This window comes from Pinus tabuliformis, chromosome 8 (genome assembly GCF_031772625.1).
Source record: "Pinus tabuliformis cultivar Carrire ecotype Pingquan chromosome 8, CPIR1, whole genome shotgun sequence".
In the NCBI taxonomy this organism is placed as follows: domain Eukaryota; kingdom Viridiplantae; phylum Streptophyta; class Pinopsida; order Pinales; family Pinaceae; genus Pinus; species Pinus tabuliformis.
In genome coordinates, this window is record NC_142294.1 from 299,909,021 (window position 1) to 299,927,492 (window position 18,472).

Sequence of the window (18,472 nt, forward strand, 5' to 3'; positions counted from 1 at the left end):
GGAGAACGATTTCGTGCTACAAATGTGTTCCATGTACCAGGATTGGGGATGAACTTACTTTCCGTGTCGCAACTTCAAGGCAAGGGCTATGACGTATACTTCATCAAGGAGAAGGTATACGTTAAACACCTGAGCTAGAAAAATAAAGTGCAGATCAGGATCAAAAGTAACAGGTTGTATAGATTACAACTAGAATCACCAATGGAACTAATAGGCAATCATGGAGACAAGGACTTGAATGAACTATGGCATAGAATAATGGTTCATTTGCACCGTGGAGCTCTGAGAATTCTCAGGAGCACTATAACAGGCATTTCGGATCTGAGTATGGAACGAGATGATGTATGCAGAGGATGCGCTCTAGGAAAGTATGCCAAGGCAGTATTTCCTAGGAGCAAACACAGGGCCAAGAGTGTACTAGGATTGGTACACTCAGATATCTGTGAACCTATGTTCATCAAATATCTCAGTGGTGCCGAGTATTTCCTTACCTTCATTGATGACCACTCAAGAAAAACTTGGATTTATTTTCTAAAAACCAAGGACGAGGTTTTCTGTCGATTCAAAGAGTTCAAGTCTCTGGGGAGAATCTGACTGGGAAGAAAATAAAAGTTTTGCGCTCAGATAATGGTGGAGAGTATGTCGATAAGGACTTCACTGATTTTTGCACTAAGGAGGGCATAAGAAGGGAGTGGACAACTCCCTACAATCTGGAGTAGAATGGAGTAGCAGAAAGAAAGAACAGGACTATTGTAGAAGCAGCTCAGGCCATGATGTATGATCAGCGTATGCCAAAATTTTTGTGGGCATAAGCATGCAACACAACAGTCTATGTTCAGAGCAGGACTCCTCATCGGGCGTTGGGAAATATTACTGCAGAGAAAGTTTTCACAGGGAAGACACCTGAAGTCAGTCATTTTAGGATATTTGGGAGTTTAGCATATTGCCACATACTAGAGGAAAAGAGGAAGAAGCTGGATCAAACTGCAGAAAAGGGATATCTGGTGGGATATAGCGAGAACGCTAAGGCATACAGAATCTACCTTCCAGGGAGTAGGAAGGTAGTAGTTCGACAAGATGTAAAGTTCATGGAGGACAGGGCTTTCAGAAAATCTCGTGAGATGCCTTCCGAGGAGTAGTCAAAAGAGGAGCCGTTGGTTAAGCCTCTTCAACCAACAGAAGTAAAAAATTCTTCCTCAGGTCAGGAAGATTCTCAGGATGAGGAGGAAGAGCTAATAGAAGCACCTGCTGGCAGAGGAAGAACTAGCAGGGAACTTCGTCAGATTCTGCGAGATGCAGAGGACTTCATCGATGCGCCAAGAAACAATAAGAGGGAGCAAAAACAACCAAATAGATATCAAGCATTAGTAGCTCAGGATGGGGAACCTGCTAGTTTCAAGGAGGCAACTCAACATCAGGTTTGGCTAGAAGCGATGGTAGAGGAGTACAACTCCATAATGGTGAACGATGTCTGGGAGGTAGTTCCAAGGCCTCAAGACAGATCAGTGGTAGGTTCGAGATGGATCTACAAGATCAAATACACTGTAGATGGCAGTGTTGAGAAATAAAAGGCCAGGTTTGTGGCTAAGGGGTATACTCAAAAGGAAGGAATTGACTACGAGGAGACCTTCGCCCCGGTAGCCAGGTATATTTCTATTAGGACTGTGATATCTCTTGCAGCTCAAATGGGATGGGAGATTCAACAGATGGATGTCAAAACGACTTTTTTGAATGGGGTAATAGAAGAAGAGGTATACATTGAACAACCAGAGGGATTTGAGACACATGAGAAGAAGTCTCATGTATGCAGGTTGAAGAAAGCCTTGTATGGGCTGAAATAAGCACCTAGAGCATGGTATGGTCGAATCGATGGCTACTTGCAGAAGATGGGATTTGTCAAGAGTGGCGTAGATCCAAATCTCTACTATCTGGTTGTATAGAATGAGTCGCTAATCTTAGTATTGTATGTGTATGATCTCTTTTTGACAGGATTATCCAGGCTCATCGGGGACTGCAAGAAGAATCCAGCCACAGAATTCGATAGGAAGGATTTGGGACAAATGAATTATTTCCTAGGGTTGGAAGTTTGGCAGCAAAAGGGAGAGATCTTCCTTGGGCAAGGGAGATATGCTAAAAAAATCCTAAAGAGATTCAGGATGGAGGACTGTAGACCCATGGCTACTCTAATGATCACAAACTGGAAGAAGATTGATGCATCAGAAGACAAGGATGTTGATCCTGTTATCACTCAGGTTGTCCCCTGGGAAAATTCTAAGGAGGGGATACGGCCAAGGTAACCACTAACCAATCTTTTGGATGCAGATTCTAGCCAATCTGCAGCCAGAGAGGGCTCTCTCTTTATGATTTAGCTTTGTTTTGCTATATGTTAGGCTAGTTATGAAGCACAAGTATTTGTTTGGTGTTTGGATGGTGACATTCAATAAAACAGGGCTGCAAAGTATGAGAAGTTCAGACCATTGGGTTAATGGAGTCAATGAAAATAAATCTCTGGGTATGGTTTCTTTGACAAAAGGAGGAACTACAGAGCAAGATAATTAAACATGGAACAATCTTCAAGCTGGAATAAGATGAAATGGGGTCAGGGAATGAAAGGCAATTAAGAATCTTTCATTATGCTAACAGAGGGAAAATGAATAAATATTACCAAGGAGCAGTTAAGAATTCCTTAATTATATTCAGAGTGCAAGAACCAGGGAGACAGGAGCAGTCAAGAATTCCTGCCTATGCTAGTCCTGAAGAAAACATAAAAATTGACAGGAATTGAACACAGAGTACAACAAAGTAAATTCTGGGCTATTCTTTTTTCCTGTAATTTAGAATATGGTACTTAGATGATATAAAAACATAGAAACAGTAAAGCGAGAGTTAAAAAGACTTATTGTTCCACGAGGTAATTCAGGAATTCTGCAACATGTTCTTCTGCCATCAATTCCATAACCAGAGAGTTCATCAGCAAAGCATTCCAGCAATCTTTATTCAGAAGAGTTCTCAAAATTTACAGCGCAAGTCCAGAATGATATTCACCAACCAACAATAATACATCTCTAAGGGAGGTATTTATACAAAAAGAGTTACAAAATATCTTATAGAGAAAATATCACGCAATAACCTTATCCATCTACTTCTTCAAAGGAAGTAAATGACATTGAAAACAGAGCGCAATGAATGTAGGAGTAATTTCCGTTGTACTGGCTGCCTTAGGTGGTCTGATATATTTGACTTTTTAACTCAACAAGTTGGCTGGTAGCTGTCTCTTTATCTTACATTCCTGCGCTGCTGTCCCAATCCTTTCATTTGCGCCTGATTCCGCTTAAATGAGCTACAGTTCTAGCTTGATTGCCTTCCTCTGTTGTTTTCATTTTTATAATATGTGGCACGCGCATTAAATTTCATTAAATGCAGATGATCAAAAGGAGAACTAAAACTACCTTGGTAAAACCTCTAGCATGCCCTGCCACCATTGGTTTGTTGGCAACTGGTGTCTTTGTAGTTTTATTAATGTTTCATCAGCTTCAGTATACCTGTAGTAATTGGGCTGGACTTCAAAAAGATGTGTTATCTCATGCTCAATGTAGAATAGATTTTCCAATTTGTCATATAAGCTCTGTCCAGAGGGAGGTGCTGTGTCTTCTGAAGTGCTTGATGATGCTGTGATCTGATTGGTAACATATGTATTCACCCTGTGAGCATATTGTTCATGTGTCAACAGTCTCTGATTGCTGGTTAACAAACTGGGTAGACCCTTTTGCTGTAAGACTGTGAACTTTTCTGTAAAAGCATTTATTTCTATATGCATTTCTTGACATTTTCTCTCCAAATTTTGTATAAAATTCCTCATAGTCAGCACCCTTTTAACTATCAAAATGGTACTTGTTTTGTCCTTGATATCTAGAGTTGCCAGTTCTTCTTTGGTGTGAGTATTCAAAAAATTGATTAATCTGTTGGCCTGCTCAGGCATGTTTCCCAATGATGTCCTGGCCTTTTGAATCTCTATTTGGACCATTTATATCAGTTCAATTCGCTCATGGATAGTTTGTATTGATCTCCATTGATCAGTGATGGACTGGCCAATTTTAGTCCACAAAATTGTTTTGATTTCTGATAGAGTTTTATGAAGAGTAAGATCTTTCTCCAATGATTTTACCTTATTTTCCAAGGCCTTTACCTCTTTTGTTTTTTCAGCCACGACTATTTTGGATTTATCATAGCTTACCTCTAACTTTGCCAGTTTTTCTTTGGCTTCCTTTAGTTCTGCCATTTGGAGTTCTAACTCTTTTATTTCTTTCATCATCTTTTCCATGCTCATGCTGGTATCTGGTACTGTTGTTGTTGCTGTTGTTGTTGATGTAGTGCTTGGTGCTGTTGATGCTGGATCAGTAGGAGGGATTGTTGTTGTGACTGTAGAAGGAGCATTTGTAACAATTGGAGCTGTTTGAGATGGCTGAGAGGCCAACTCTCCCTGTTTTCCTTGTAGTGCTTCCTCCAATGCCTTCTCTGTTTCTGCCAATCTCTCATTCATCCTCATCAGTAAACCCACCATGTCCTCCTCTTCTTTCTGCTGTGCAACTTCTGTGGTTTGTGGATGCATTGTAATTGGTAGCTTGAGCTGCTTCCTAAGAGCTGCAATGTCTTCTTCTTTCTTTCTTATTAATGCTTGGATGCCTTTGGGATCCTTGGGATCATGTCCCGGCTCAATGATAATTTCTTCTAAGGAGTTAATTCTGTTATCCTTAGCCAAATAGGAAGCCTTTTCCAATTCCAATTGGGCAGAAGTATTATGTAATGAATTTTGCAATTTGTGAGCTAATAATGCTTTATCTTCCAAGGTGGAGTACACCATTTCTCTGGTTTGCTTATGTAATTCAATTTGGTCCATTAGGTGGATGTCTTTAGAGAGAACTTCCAGATTGGTCCTAATATAATCAGCAGCTGACTGTGGCTACTGCATTGTGGGCCTGAAGTGACTAAGGGTCATTTTCCCTTATTGAATATCATAGGTTGCCATTAGCCTTTGTTGATTTGTGGGGGCCATTCTCAGCAATTGATTATAAAGTTGGATCCTTATTGGCTCATTTCTGGCTTTTATTTCAGTAAATGCTTTCTTGATATCTGAGCCTTGCTTGCTCTACTGTTTGCTTTGTGGCTTGGTGGATGTAACCTCCACACCATGCTGCCTCTCTAGCTCTCGCTGATATGAGCTAGTTGATGTTTCCAAAATTTGAGGAGCTTGTTGTTCAGTTCTCCCCTCACCTCTCAGGTTGCCTGTTATCTCTTCTGAGAGTTCCTCTTCAGAGTAAGGATTTAACCTTTGCCTCTTTTCCCTTGCTGTTCTGCTGATCCACTTGTAGGTGTTTCTTCCTGCCTGTCTCTTTTCTTGGCTCTTTCCTCATTGAGAGGAGTTTGTAACACAGGGATTTCAGGTACCTTTGTTTGTGTTGAAGGACCTTGCCCTTGACTTTGTTCCTTTGATGCATCTGGCTGGTCTGCCATTATATCTTGCTGCTCTGAATGCTGCACTTCTTTGCCTTTGGATGTCCCTGCAGGTGGAGCACTTTCTTGGGCAGGTTGTTGTGAAGTTGTAGCAAATGATGTATCCGCTCCAATGTGTTGAGGCAATTTGAAAGGGACCTGTCCAAAAGAGTCCAGGTCAAGTGTTTTTTCAAGCCCTTTCATTGCTTTTTCTAATTTCTCTTCTTCAGTAATCTCTTCAACTAATGTGCCTTCTACCCATTCTTGTTGATTAGCATATTGTTGAATTTCAGGGATTTTGTGGTGCAGATATCCTGTGAGCTTATTTTTGACTTTTCTATAACTTATGAAATGTTCAGGGTCATATGGTGCCCAATAAAAGCTTTGTTTCAGCAAAAGTTGATCCCTTAAAATCTTATCGGCCTCTTCCCGGGCTTCCTTTTTGTTGAAGATAAAAGGGCCTAGCTGATTTCTTATTTTAAGCCGTGCCTTTTTCCTAGCACCATAGAAATGAGTTAAATCTGAGCTAATAAATTGCCGGAAGTATTCCAGGGCAAACAATCTCATAGGGACATACTTTGGCAGCTTGTAGGGGGATAATTCACAGCCATATATCCGGATCTCAATGTGATTCTGGTAGAAGTACCAGTCACCTATGTTGTAGCCCTTTGAGAGGTGTAAAATTCTCTGCATTTCAGCAGAGAGCCTGGCAGGAGGAGTTGTCATTAACAAAGCAGTGGCTGGATATATGAACAGGTCATTGAACTCACAATATGTATAAGGGGAGTTGTGGACTTCATGGAATACTGAGGTCCAGAAAATGACAGACCTTCGCTCTCCTTTAGCATCCAATTTTTTGAGGGAGATTTGAAAACTATCAGGTTGATAGTACAACAGCAAATGATATATGTAGGATGTGTATTTGAACACTCTTTCTCTGTCCAAGCTCATGAATTGCTCATGGATTTTATTAGCTATGAAGGTGGCATAATCATATTTGACAACAGGGGGCTGTCCGGGAGTAAATATGGACATCAAAACTAGGACAGTTTCATCAATATGCTCACTGGTTTTGAAGCCCAAGATGTAAGAAATCATATCAGTGATGATTGTCCCAGCTTCATTGAACCAGACCTGATTAAAAGGAGGTGGCCCAGTGGGCTGGCAGTCTGTTCTCATAAATAATTGAGCAATTCTGGTAATCTCTGAACTGGGCAGCTTGGCACCTTGGTCAAGCAAGAATCCCATGGTGAGGGGAGCCAGAGGCTGAGTTGGCTTAAAGTTCAACATCTCATTTATGGATTGAGGAGTAATATAGAAGAGGACAGTCCTAGATGGAGCCATAACTGCTCTTTGTGTGGGATCATAATTTGCACAGCATAAATGGATGAGATCAGGAAGCACATTTACTGAGGGGAGGTAGTAGATAGGCATGTTGGACTCCCAGATACCAAAGACATCAGTGTTGCTTCTGTAGCTATTCCTAATTTCACAAAAAGCTTGAAGGTGAGGCTTGTCACCCACCATATCCTTAATTTGGAAATCCCTGTCAGCAAGGGGCATCCATTCTAATTCCTTATGTGGTGCATTCAAAGGGGCAACATTCAGGGCCACTGGAGCCTCCATCTTTCAAATTGTTTTATGATTTTCAACTTGTAGTGAGGGCTTTTGCAGCAACAGTATAGTGAAATGATAGTTTGTGGGCTTTTCTGCGGAAATTGCAGGCGGAAATAAGATTAATTTCAGCTCGATGGGCGAATTTGCAGAGGGAAACACAGTTCACAGGTTTTCTTTGGAAAAAATGGGTAAAGCGGTGACTATAATGCAGAGGTTTGAAGGCAACACTGTGATTTTAATTCAAAATTTGGTTTTGCGGGCAATTTTTAGAGAAAAACTTGGAAAAACAGGGTTTAGGAGAAGAAATTGGGTAAATACCTGTTTTATGGACGCCTGGTGCGAAATGCAGGTAGAAGACTGAGCTGAGGGGCCGAGCTGCGGAGTGAATTCCCCTGGATGGCGGACTGTGCAGCGAAAATGGTGTTTTGAACGTAAATAACCATGCAGAGCTTTGCGCAGAAAAACAAAGAGAAATGGACAAAAACGACGTTTAAACGACTTTTTAACAAAATTTTGATTTTGGCGGGTTTTTGGCGCGCTTTGGTCGGGTGACGTCAGCATGACGTCATCTTTGTCGGGTAGCGGGGGTACGGAAGGTGACTTGGCGCTGACGTGGCGGACACAGCGGACGAAACAGTGACGAGGTGGCAGCTGACGTGGGTGCTGACGTGGGCGCTGACGTCAGCGGCGGGAAGGGAGAGTGGTTTATGGTTTTATCGCACCGCTTTATGTACGACGATGGTTTTTGGCAGAATGGACGCGATACAATATGGTGGTGACACGTGGACATTGTACGGTGGGAAAACCGCCGATCTCCCGGAGCCTATCGTTTGGTCATCGGGGCGCTTCCGATATCGACGTGGATCGTCCAATGGGAAAGCCCGAATCGGACGGGTGACGGAGGGGTAAGTTGGCGGAGGTTTATGACACGGGGGCCCCCGTTAATTTTCAACGTTTTATAATGTTCTCGGGGTATTTAAACTTTGGTTTGTCGGGGTGGTTATTTAATCAACCAAATGTTAATTAAATCCCATGGTTATATAAGCGTGGGGAGGGTTGTCAACAAGGTTTCAGGTAAACCTTGGACCCCCTAAACATTAACATATGGCTTTAATAAGCTCGGGGCGGGATATTAGGTTTTTGGGGTTTTTTATGTATTTTATATATAGTAGCGGTGGGGAAAACTTTATATAGGAGTTATATAAATAGAGTTAGGATGTTAATATGGCTTTATGAATGGAGAACGCTAAGTTTATAAGGTAAAAACTTAGGTTTTTAGGGAAATGAAAGGGAAATGGAAGGATCTTTTTACACAAGAAATGTGGCTTGTTTTGGCTAAGTAAACACAAAGTTCCACTTAGTATTTCTCATAAAATGGAATGAACTAGGACCACTGAGGAGATCTCACTGTCCTTGAAGGGATGTTAGTAAGTGTTCTTGGGGAAATGAGAGGGGAAATTAGTCATGCTTACATTGTTCTGCAGCCGCTTTGCCATGGTAGTTGTGATGTCTTTGAGATAGATCATATTAAAGAAGACAAAACTGATCACAGACTTGCTTCTGCAACACCAAACTGGTTACCAAGCCTAATACACCAAAAAAAATTTCTTCTTTCTTCTTGGGTGCATTTGAGCTAGCAAACCTTTTCTCTCTTGTTTTTCTTTTAACTGTCCTTCTATCTAAGTCTACCCTTATCTCTTCCAAGGGCTCAGATTTAGCTGTTGAGCTCCTTTGCTTCTCTACCTAGCTAATTACCTGCCAAGATTGAACAGTTTGGACAGGTTTCATTCTCTATTCTAAGACAAGTAAATTTAACTATGAACTTGGCCAAGATTGAGCTGTTTGGCCATTCATCAATTGTGACAAAAGTCAACTGTCTGTACACAATGAAATTCTTCAAAAATGGAACAGTAGTGGCATTTGAACTGGCACACTTTCCTGGTCTTTTGGTTGGGGTTCATTTCTTTCATTTTTCTCTTGACCATTTCCTTCTTTTTGCCCTTTGATTTTTCTTTTAGGGCATACCCTCTTTTCATTTTTTAAATTTTTTTTGTTTTTATTGAAAATATGGAACCTTTGCAGCATGGAAAGGATGACCATATTTGGCATTTCCATAGTCAATCATGAAATATGACACCTATTGGTATAGGATCCTAACAGATCCCACCTTATACAGGAAGCTCATAGGGTCCCTGATGTATTTGGTCAATACCAGGCTAGACATTTGCTACGTTGTCAACACCCTCAGTCTGTGGCTCTGATCTCATCTGAGGTAGAATATATGGTGGGCAAGCACAGCTTCGTGTGAGGCCATATGGCTTAGAAAACTACTTGTGTGATAATCAGAGTTGCATCAAGCTCTCTAAGAATCCAATGTTTCATGATAGGTCGAAGCATATTGATATCCGGTGTCATTTTGTCAGGGACTGTGTCCAACGAGGAGCTGTACAGTTGAGCTACATTCCTACAGGAGAATAGGTGGCGGACATCCTCACCAAGGCCCTTGGAAGGAAAAAGTTTGACTACTTCAAGGAAAAGATGGGGATGGTCAAAAACCTGTTTCAGTAGAAAAAATGGGAGTGATAACAGTACGGATGCAAAGAGAGTTGCAGTGCGGATGCAGTGTTGGGAGAAAGGACCAAAAATGACACGATTGTAGAGGGAGTTGTCATACAGATGCAGCAATGGCAGTGGCAGTAGCAGAGCCATGGGCAGAAGTACAGGATGCAACAGTGGAGAGGATGTTGGGCAGCAGGCCTATCATCAACATAAGGACTGATGTCAGATGATCATGGTAATGCTCAGTGAGGAGTATTACTAGAGCACAATCCTCACTAAATTGGTGGAGAGGCTAAAGACATGAGATCTCCAATACCCAGAAATGGCTTGGGTAGATTCTAAACAGTTTGGAAGATATTAAAATAATTAATATTTTTAGTGGAGTCGCTAAGTCTAAACTTAGGGAAAATAAAATATTAATGTGAATTAATATAAAAATATGTTAGAAGGGTCCAAAAGTCATGGATCAAGCCAAATTTAATCTTAGCCGTTAATTAGGGACTTCATCTTGGCCGTTGATTTGTCAACAAGAAAAGTATAAGAGGAGGCTTGAGGGTCACTTGGAGGACACACTGAGGGAGACTGGTCAGTTCAATTTCTAGAGCAGGGTTAGCTGAGAAATTCGAACTAGTGGTCTGGTGAGTAGTCAGGAGGCAGCAAGTACGGAATAGAGAGAAGGGATCAGCCACTGGAGACCAGCGTTGAGGCAGGAGAGGCAGACGCAGGGCATTTCAGGCAGACACAAAGGCAGTAGGAGACTGCGCAGTCACTAGAGGGCCTGTGTGGGTGACACAGACAGGCCTAGGGCTAACGCAGAGTCTCTGGGAGCCACACAGAGGTCATACAAGCTGATGCTGGGACTAGGAGAAGTGTTGGAAAATTTTTCTCTCTATGGGTAAGCCAGTTTGGCACCTTGTTGTACTGAAGAATTGCTGAATAATAAAACCCTCCCTTACTGCACCGATTTTCCCACATTGGGTTTTTCCGGGGACTATTGTTCAAAATATCTGTGTCAATGTGTTGATTCTTGTACATGTGTTTGTTTCTGTATTATGGTGTGATATCGGAAGCATAATTTATTTTAATGTTTATTGAAGGAATTTCATAAATAACTTATTGAAGAATAAGTAGGAAAAGTAAATCAGATGTTGCAGTGATAGAATTTTCACAAGTATGGGTGGAATGGTTAATTTCTCTTTCAAAATATCAAGGGCCTCTTAGGAGCTATTTTCTCAACAGAATTCTGAGTCCTTGGCCAGCAATCCAAACAATGGTAAAGCCACTTTACTAAAGTCCTTGATAAACCTCCTCTAATATCCAACTAAGCCCAAGAAACTGCTAAAATCCCTCTGTTTTTGAGGAGTAGGGAGCCTTTTGATGATGACAATCTTGTTTGGGTCCACTTGCATTCCCTCTTAAGATATTGAATGGCCAAGGACAGTCCCTGCATTAATTAAGAATTCACATTTCTCAGGACTAAGCGAGAGGTTCATTTCGATGCATTTCCTTGGGAATTTTCCCATATTAGAGAGAGATTCTAGGACGTCACACCCATAGGGAGTGAAATCATCCATGTAGATATCCACAGAGTCATGGACAAGCTCAACAAATATGCTCAGAACTTCCCTTTGAAAAGTGGTAGGGGCATTGCATAGACTGAAAGGGAGGACCCTATAAGCAAAGGTACCCCAAGGACATGTGAATGTAGTTTTGTCTTGATCCTCAGGGTTGATCTGGATCTGATTGTAACCACTGAATCCATCTAGGAAAGAGAAGAACTTCTTCCCTGCAAGACCATCTAAAACTTGATCAATGAAAGGCAAAGGGAAATGGTCCTTCTTGGTGGCTTTGTTTAATTCTCTGTAATCCACACAGATCCTCCACTTCCCATTCTTCTTTGGGACTAAAAATAGAGGGGACACCCACTCACTATCTGAGATGGGGTATATGAACCCTGCATCCAACAAATTTTGAAATTATTCCTTTACTATGTCCTTGAGGGCTGGGTTCATTCTCCTCTGAGGTTGGTGCATAGGTTTTCATCCCTCCTTGATGTAGATGTGATGAGTACAAACCAAGGGATGCACCCCCTTCATTTCTTTATAGTTCCAAGCAAAGGCATCTAAGTGTTCTCTCAGCATATTGCAAAACTTCTCTTCTTGGTTGACTGAGAGAGAGGGGTTAATCTTCAAGGTTCTAGATGGACCAAATTCTACAACTTTGACATGGGTAGGACTTGGGTCAACTAAGCATAATTTAGTCCAAGGACTACTCTAATACTTTTTCACAAGCTCATCAAGAGGCATGGTATTAGGGGGTTGTTTTTGGAAGATCTGGTCAATGAGGTCATCTTCATCAGGTTGCCCCCCTCCTATAAAAGCATCTAGGGTAAAAATTGGATGGGATGTCGTATGATATACTTCATCTTCCTCCTCCTCTTCTAGCCACAAGGGTAAGTCATTCATGGATGGCCGAGCAGGAGGGTACAATACCAATTGTTTAGACAAAGGCCCATTCTTAATGGTCATGTTCCTGACCCTGCAACTAATGTAAGCATCAACAATGGCTAACCATGGCCTTACTAAGATGAGACGATAGCCATTGAATTTGGTTTTGGGTTGGAGAACCAAGAATTTAGTAGGATACTCCCAGGAGTCATTGGAGACCATTACATCCTCAATAACTCCCTCAGCCACTGTGGATATATCTGCAAGTTTAAGCACTATAATGGTATTTCTCAAGGCTCCTTGGAGGTTTAGTTTTAGCATGGTTTCTTTAGTCATGATGGAAGCCCCAAGATCAATCAAGGTATCATAAATGTGCACATCTAATACTGGACTTCCAGGGTCTAAATATTTTGGAAAAATCACTCTCCCCAACATTAAATCAAATAATTAACCAATAACATTGATGGTGGAGGTGTCTCTTTTTCTCTTCCCGGGGTGTTTGAAACATTTCTCCTTGATAAGCTTATTATAGATGGGAATATCCTTATTATTGGAGGAGGAGTATTTTAACACACAGATTCTTCACTTCTCCCATAAGTTCAGTCTCTTCTGGGGTGTGCTGGCTAGGATGGATCGATCTCTACGGAAAAGGAGGTGGATTTACTTTAGGGATACTCTCTTCCTTTTCCTCTTCAAGTTCTTAAGGTGGAGATGGAGGTTGGTTATCTGGAAGTACTCTTCCAGACCTAAGGTTGATTTCTTAGATCTCCATAGCATAGGAATGGTAAGATGTCTCTCCAATGTAGACTTGTTGTGCTTGCTTGTTATTCGGGTTCGGATTGGGTTGAGCAGGCATCTGAGGTTGCTTGGGTGGAGCAGGATGAGTGAGTTGTGGTTGAGGTGGAGGTGGAGGTAGTAAAGTAGGAGGTTGGTTGAGTTGAGGCCTCCACCCTTGTGATGGGTTATTCCATTGAGGAGGTTGAGAAGCATATGGATGAAATGGTTGATTGACAGGTTGGGGAGGATATTGAGGAGAATAAGGCCAAGAAGGAGGTGTGGACCATGATGGATGAGTGGAAGAGTACCAAGGTGGCAAGGGTGCATTCTAGTTGGGATGGTAATAAGAGTAAGATGCACCTTACATGCCCTATTGGTATGGCAGAGCTCCTTGAGGCCTCCTTTGATTTATAAAAAAGAGTTGCTTAGCCCCACCTTTTTCCCCTTGGTATACAACTTTTAAATCAAGAAAAGAAGGGCATTTATATGTGGCATGGTTTTCCTCACAGACTGAGCAAACCTCTATGACATTTAATGGGCATTCATTTATGGGGTGCCTTCTAGTGCATTTAGGGCAAAAAGTATCTAAGGCTCTCTCTGCTTCCTCTTGTCTTCTATTGATCTGCATGGTATCCATTTGCAAAGCAAAGGTATGCATCATTTCACTTTTAAAGTCCTCCAACATATTCCCAATCTCATTCTTGATGGATGTTGTGGAAGGAGAGGAATTGACCAAGCCTTGACTAGCCCTACCCTTTTGCCTAACAACCCTAGAGTGATTTTTGAACAATGTTTTGATGTCGTCATAGGATAACTAATAGATGTCTCCCCCAGATAGCATGTTGAGGGTTTCCAACATGTCCTCCCTAATTCCTTAGAGAAGAACTAGCTTGAGTGATTCAGGATCAAGGGTGCATATGGCCCTCCTATAAGTGAGTTGAAATCTCTCCTCATAATCCTCTAGGGATTCATCAGGTCTAAGAGTCATTCTAAAGATTTCTTCCTTGGTTTCTTTGGACCTATAGTAGTCCCTGTACTTGTTATTAAAGGCTTGTTTCTCTTGAGCCCAGGTAGTGATGTTATCCCCAAGTAGACCCATAAACTAGCAAAAGGCTGTATCCTTAAGAGTATATGGGAATAGCTTCAACTTTTGGACATCAGAGGCATAGTCATAGGTCCTACTGACAACAACAAATTCAAACATAAAAGTATCAGGATCCTCAGAGGTTAAGCCATGGAAGTGTGGAAGGGAAGTAGGGCTTATATTCTTCATTTTGGCCTCTCCATTAGTCTCTCTGATAGGGAAAACCTCATTGTTCCTATTTTAAGCCATGGTTTGGGTAGGTGAAATGGGTTCTTCTTCTTCCCCAATAGGTTCTTCAAATATCTCAGGTTGCTCACCTAAAGGGTCTTCTAACTCCCCTGTAGTCAGAGAGGGAAGCTGACAGTCACCGAAGAAGAGTGAAGGTTGACTGTTTGAGGGTGTGGGGGTGTTTGGTAAGAATTTTCCTTGAGTATCTCTATTCCTACGAGGCATGAAAGAATTTGTTTTCTTATTTTATGTGACTTTTTCAAAACTGAATGAAAAACAAAAAAAATTCTTAAGCATAAATAACATCTACCTAGACATCTCCCTGGCAATGATGCCAAAAAGTGGTGAGCCTTGGTATTACACCAAGAGTGCTGCAACTCCCAAGGGCTCCTCAACTCTATTTATCAACCCAGGGTTCATACAAACTTCGAGGTGATAGTGCTATATACACAGTAGATGGGATTCTACTCATGCCACCCTCAACTAGGAAATTTGATCAATAGTGCTCCAAGACCATTATTCCTACTGAATTAGAAGGAAAACTAACTAATGAAGATGCAATTCAAAAGCTATCTCTAATGATAAAATGGAAAATACTTTTGAACTTCAACTTGTAAATGCTATTGAATCAATTCATGAAAAGATAAGAGTTACACTACTTGCAGAAAGGGAACTACATTATCTTGCAATCAACCATCTAGCTACCAAATCTACTTGCAAATAGGAAGCTAACCTACCAAATCATAACTCAATATTCCATGCATCATCTATCTAGCTCACACTTGCATATAAATCAATGTTCTATTTGTGCTAAATATGTGATAAAGAAACTAATGCTATTCTATTTTGTAGTAAAGGAAAATGATGGTTGGAGTGGCCTAGGTGCTTCCCTTGATCATGGAGTCACAACTGGGGGTCAACCTACTTCTAAACTAAGTCCAAATTGCATCAAAGTTAAAAACAGGTGGTGAAACAGGCTGCTACATGTATGCTACAGGAGGTTGCTACAGGTGCCCTGTATTGCTACAGGAAGGTTGTCGAGAAGGTTTAGGAGGTAGGAATGATGGGTTCAAGGGATGGAAAGGTGGATGGAGGTTGGGGTAGATGGATGAAAGGTGGCCAACACCCCTAGCCAACCTCAAAGCCTTTGGAAGGCATGTTTTTCACTAGGAGATTTGCTCACAGTGATGTAAGGGAATGATCTCAAGAACAAAACTTTTAAGATAGAATTTGGGATTCATCAAAGAGGGTGAGGAAGTCCAAGATGGAGATGGTGAAAATCCCCTTGCCTGTAGATCCGAACATCTTTGCAACATCACATGCATATACCCTTTTATCATTAACAAAATTAAACAACTAATAGTGGAAAAGATGAGTTGAATTCAAATGCCATCTAATCTATGCCAAAAACTTTGATCTAGTCAATAAATCAACTCCTAAGCTACAATAAGAACATGCAAAGCAAGGTGAATAACATAGACCTTCTTCCAAGAAATCATAAACATAGTACTTTTAGACTATGATTGTAGATCCTTCCATTCATGTTCCCATGGGAGAGATGAGATAGAGGTTGCAATTGTAAGAGTTTTGAGGGGTTATTTTCTAATGAAATATAGAAAATTAATAAGCACTCTAAACTAAAAACAAATACCAATACATAAGAGGGACCTAAGCCACTGGGGTTGGGCCCAAACCCAAGAGCCTCAACCCTCTATAACTAACTCAGTGATTAACCAATAAGAAACTTCTCATTATCATTGCATCAATGTCAAATACATCACATAACCAGTCAAAAATAGCAGTGTCAAGTGCTTGAGCTCGATAGCTTTCCTAGTTGAAAACAAAGTTCTAATCCTAATGAGCTCTTTTGCATGTTTATTTATACAAGAGGGTAGCTACTAGAAGATCCCTAGAAAATAGGAATGTTTGTCTCCCAAAACTTGAGAAGGGTGGATCTTGATCTTCTTTAACTGCACTTACTTGGCTGCCAATGACCTCATCTTGCTTGGCTTCCAATGACCTCGAGCTGATGAGAGAGAGTGTGGTGATATTGGCTGATTGAAGGAGTTAAGGAGGTGGACAACCTCCTAGAATCTCTCCCTATTGTCTACTCTGAGCTCCTACATGGAAATCATCTAAAAAATGCTCCATTTCCTGCAATTAAACCATATTAGGCCACATGACATAGCAAAACATCTTTTACCCCTCTCACTAAGCATAATATAACAAAAATTGTAAATAAATGTGAGAAAGAGATAGTTCTAAAGTTGGAGGATGGTATTATGACCCTTATGATGTATCTATTGATGAGCCTCATCAATATACAAACCATATTTTGTCCTTCTATGTTTCGTCCTCCATCCTTCTTGTAGATTGTAGAGATGGATAACTAGGTGTACAAGTTTGAATCTTCTACCAGTCACCACAAACCTCTGTCCCAAATGGTATTTTTGTCACACAATATATAGATAGTTTAGATCTTTGTCATTGAAAATTTGGGTTTCCACACAAATCATATCTTTGTTATACCATAAATAATTTGGATCATTGTCACACATAGTTTTGATCTTCTATCACACCACAAATAATTCATATCACTTCCAAAGTATCACCACAGATTCAGAATACTTCATAGATTATTATCTTTTTTAAAGTATCACCATAGGTCAAACTATTCACAAGTGCTACTAAATGTTTGTATTGCTCACAGAGTATCACCATAGGTTCAGACTGTTCACAAGTGTCAACACACATTTGGATCTACTTCTAGATTCGAATGCCCAAAAATTTCCTTCCTATTCTATGATTTCTTTCAAATTTATCCCTACTTAGGGTTTCTTAATTAGTGCTCTTGTCTTCACCATAGCTCTCATACCATGTTGAGAAACCAAGCATGCGGTAGATTAGGCTTGATTCCTCTTAACTTGATAATTACTTGTGAATGTTATATTTGTTCTTATTATTTTTTATGTCTTCTTTATCAAGCATTTATACAAATATTCAAACTTCTAAGAAAATAAAGAGACAAGAGACACCAAAATTAGGTTGCAAGCTAGGGAAAACCCCTACAAGGGGGGAAACCCAACAATCCTTCTCTTCTAGAATCAGATCAAAATGATATATCCAAGACCAAGACCAAATCTTTCACATAAACATCAAGTCCAACCCTCCTCCAAGTCATCTCCAAGAATCAAAGTCAACACAGGTCAAACCTGGTCCAAATCTGGTCATCTTCCTAAAGTTTTTGTCCTCTTCTGATCAACTTCTTGAAATTTTGGGTATGCAACAAAGGGGTCGAAAGTAGGTTTGAAGTTCCTCATCCACATAATCTATCTTCCACATGTGCACAATTCTCTCTCCTTTAATTTGATATTCCTCTTCCTTATTAGGTGCAAAAAGTAATTTATATGATGATAATTGATTTTACTTCAAATGGGTTGAATTGTCCTTTATATATAGTTGTCGGGGAGATTGAATAGGTGTCACTCTAGAGGGACACGCTGACTTGTCCCAAGGAAGGCCGACTCGCTCATTTGGTGGACTTATGACTTAACACAAAAATCAAGTTTTCTTTTCTTATAAATGTCCAAATGGTACATGACTCAAATATATTTTTCTTTGACTCATAATAAATTATTTTTGACTCTTTTTTAATCTTTAAGCATGAAGAACATGATTTGACCAAATATAATAATAATAATGAATATGATAAATACATCAATAATAAAATTAGATTACATTATGAACACCGAAACTAGTTACAATTTCAACAATTTTTACATCACTTGTAAAAATCTTGTGTTCTTGTTGTATTATGGACGCAGACTTAATGAAAAGCCTATTCATCTTTGTTTAAAAAAAAAACGATAAATGTACCTATTTGTACCAACACATCCATACACATGCTATTGTTAACTATTTAGTACATTAATCATGGGATTTGTACGATTTTAATTAGATGCAAGATAAGTGATCATTAATTATAAGAGTTCTACATATTTAGTTAATTACAATGTAAAGTGATTCATTATCCAATTTTATGAAGTGTGTAAAGTGAGGAATATTCTTATAAAAAAAGAAAAAGGTTTAACTTAGAGTGTAAAAAGGGAATCAAAGTATATTAAAGGAAAAAAGTTACATTGCAAAAAGGTATTAAAGGAATTTTTTATTATAAGTTTGGTTTTTAATTAAAGTTAAAGAGTTTTATTATAGAAAGGAAAAATATATAGATCATTACTTATAAGAGTTCTATCTATTTTAGTTAATTACA